The sequence below is a fragment of the Arachis ipaensis genome, chromosome B05 (assembly GCF_000816755.2).
Source record: "Arachis ipaensis cultivar K30076 chromosome B05, Araip1.1, whole genome shotgun sequence".
Classification (NCBI taxonomy): Eukaryota; Viridiplantae; Streptophyta; class Magnoliopsida; order Fabales; family Fabaceae; genus Arachis; species Arachis ipaensis.
This window is the reverse complement of record NC_029789.2, coordinates 117792728-117796537: the sequence shown is the minus strand read 5'-3', so window position 1 is coordinate 117796537 and position 3810 is coordinate 117792728.

Below are 3810 nucleotides of genomic sequence, written 5' to 3'. Positions count from 1 at the left end.
TATATATATATATATATATATATATCTTAGCTTGCTTGTAGTTTTATGGTAGTAAATATTTGCATTTGCATGTTGCCTAGTATAGGAAATAAGTTTGGTGGAAACAACAAGGAATTTTCAAGAAATTTCTCTTAGGGCGTTCCATTGATTAAATTTGAAAACTTATTTTTCAACTTTGTTTGAAGTATTTTTATGGAACATAGAAAAGAGCTAGAACAAAACACCAAGTGAGATTTGAGCTTTAATTGTGTGGTTGCACATTTTCAACCATAAATTTTGTTCTTGTGTACTATACTCCTTTTGTGATTGTGATATTAGATTTATTTGAGTCTTTATGTCCTATATTTGATGTTTGAAAGGCATTTAGTATGATTGAGGCCATTTTTGGAACAAAACTCACTAGCCCATATAGCCATACCCTTACATCTACCTTTGTAAACCATTTTTGAGCTTTTTAATCCCTTTTTGTTCTAATTTTAAGCACATCATTCTCCCTAAACGAAAGACCATTATGTCCATGAATTGTATCTTTGATTAGCTTGGGTTGAGGAGTGTGTGTTACTCAAGTGAGGGGGGAATTTGTGGAGAAACATTGGTAGTTAGTTCACTTTAAGTATTTATTGAGAAATTTTGAAAAAATGGGTAAACAATCACGCATTCATTACTTAAAACATATGCATCTCTTCTTGGTGACAAAAGAAAAAAATGGTATATATACCAATACAGTACAAAAAAAAGAGAAATGATAATAATAATATAAATAAAGGATGCATATGTGTGTGAATTAGAAAGAATATGCATGAGTAAGTGTGAAAAAGGAGATGAATATGAAATTAGGTTGTTTTCTTTTGTAAATAGGTTAATATAGGATTAGGTGGGATACTTGAGCTAATCAAAGATCCAATCTACTAGTCCACTTAACCATATTAATCCTACCTTTATCCTAACCTCATTACAACCTTCCAAAGACCTCATAATATTTGCATTCATGCATCAAGTATTAGTTGATTGTTAGATGACTAGTAAATCCTAAAAAATATGATTAAAGAAGAATTGAGTGATTAAGCCATAAACACTGAGTGACTAGAGCATATACACATCCGGTGAAGGGTTCAATTATTCAATTCTATGATTTCATCTCTTATCTTGTGTCTTCTTACAAGTTATTGAAAGTAATTTTTGAAAACTTTAAATCAAATCTTTGGACATTGATCACATTGCATTGATTCTTTGCCTTGGCCCTAAGGCTAGCTTTGGATTGATTGGAATTCCATTGTTTGTTTTGCCAATTTTGGTAGAGATCATAGTATAGATATAGATAGATAGCATTTTGCATAGTTGCATGCACATAGGTAGTTACATTGAATAAGTTGCTTGCCCTTTTATCCTTCTCCTTTGATTGTGATTAGCATGAGGACATGCTATTGTTTAACTGTAGGGGAATTGATTAATCCATATTTGACGATAAATTTTGGTTTGATTTGAGTGGATTTCATCATATAAACCCACATTTATTCACCTAAATAGCATGCTTTTGTTTTTTCTCTCTAAATTATGTCCAATTGTGAAAACATGCTATTTTGTGCTTATTTTAATCAATTTTATTCCACTTTCATTCCATTCGATGCCTTGATATTTTTATGAGTGATTCCAGGTGTAATAGGTAGGAATGGATTGATAAGAGTGGAAGAGAAGCATGCAACTGGGAGAAAACATGAAGAAAACAAAGGAGAAGCACACAGCCAAGTGTGCGTACGCACAACATCCTGTGGGTACACATAACATCATGTGCGTACGCACAAGTCCCTGCGCGTGACTTCATTAAAAAGTCACGTGACTCGCGTTTTGGGAGGTTTCTAGGCCCATTTCTGAAGGGTTTGAGGCATATATAGAAGGGCTATCAACACCATACAATACACAACACACTTAGATAATTTTTAGGGTAGTTTTAGGTAGTTTTTAGCTTAGGTTTCTCTCAATTTCTTTGGAGTTTAGTTAGGGTTTATACTTCAATTTTGATCTTGGATTCTAGCTATTTTCATTGTAAGTATTTCCTAATTTTTTTCTTTTATTGCACTACTTGTTCTACACTTTCTTACATTTTAATTCACTTTATCAATACATATATAGTTTTGTAATTTTGAGTTCTAGTTAATGAATTTGATGTTTAGTGATTTTTATATGTTTGTTGAGTTGCCATTGTTGATTTTGTTTATTGGTTGTTCATAGTTCCAAGTATTTTTATAATTTTGCCATGTTTTGTGAATATACCCACCATGTGTTTGATGAAATGCCAATTTTGATTATGGAGTAGATTTTCACTCTTTGACTTGGAGGAATAAGTATATGGAATACTAGAGTCATAATGTCCAACATTTAGTGATAATTCTTGGGTTGTTAGTTGTTATTGTTTCCATTAACGCTAGTTTTTTACTAAGTTGATTAGTAAGTTAGCTAGGATTTGTGGATTAAGAACAATTATGCTCACTTGACTTACTCATCAATGTTAAGGGTTGACTAGGTGAGATTAATCCATTATAATGATCATAGTTGTGGTTATGGCAAGGAAGGGATTTCCTAACTCATCCCAAGTCAAGGTTTTCATTTATGTTTTGAACCACTCTTCAATCACTTTAAAGCTTTACTTGTCCATATTACATAGATAGTTCTTTAATTCCTTCATTAGTTCATTAATTGCAATTTTGATTGTTCTTTTATTTCTTAATTACTTGCTTCATTATTTGAAAACCCCTTGATTTTTACAACCAAACTTGTGCACTTGTGGTCACTAGTTTCTAGGGAAGACGACCCGATGTTTAATTACTCTCGATTATTTTTATTTGAATTAAACTTTTATTGGGAGGGTTACTTGTCGGTTTGGACTATGCTATCGACGAAGAAATTGTTTTGTCTAAATTCCGAATCGACATAATTCTCTCCATCATTCACGCACCCAATTTTCATTCAAAACAAGTTTTAAGAAAGTTAGGAGTCCGAAAGTCAAGTTATGACCCACCGAAGTTGGTCAAAAATAATATTTTTACCAAAACTCAAATCTCAAGTTTTCCAAACTTTCCAAATCCAAAACCAACCAAATTTCTAACCAATTTAACACAAAATATACTTACACAATATCACATACTTCCAGGAACTCTACAACATACCAAAAACATTCCTCCACCATATAATCTATTCAACAAATTCATCATAAATTTTCTACCAAATTCAACACTTTTCACTCCAAAATCCACCATGTAAAATCAAACAACACTTTTCATCAATCCTCGCTAAAAATCAACAATTATCATCATTTTATAATCATCGAAATCATACTCCAATACATACACACTCATTAAATCTTCATTCCCAATTCACATACCACATACACAACTCGATCAATAATTCATTTAATTCATTCCTATCTTAAGGTTTACTAACCTAAGTTTACATGTTACATTATACATTAACTACGAAAAACCAAAACCATACCTTAGCCGATTCTTCCCTAAGTTCAAAACACCTCAAAATTCTCTCCTCCATAAACCTCAAGGTCTTCACATCAACTCAACTAGCTTACATCCTCCACAAGTTTGTTCTAATTTACCGCTTTGACTTCACTTTCACATGAACTCAATCTAATACCATATAATTTCATACATATCCAAAATTTCAATACCTAACCTCATAAAAATAAAAAATTCGGAAGGGATATAAGTTTTTCACCTTATCCATAGATGATTTGGGTTAAACCTAACAATTACCCACCGCTAAATTTTACCTAAATCATCAAAAACACCAAATCCCTCAACA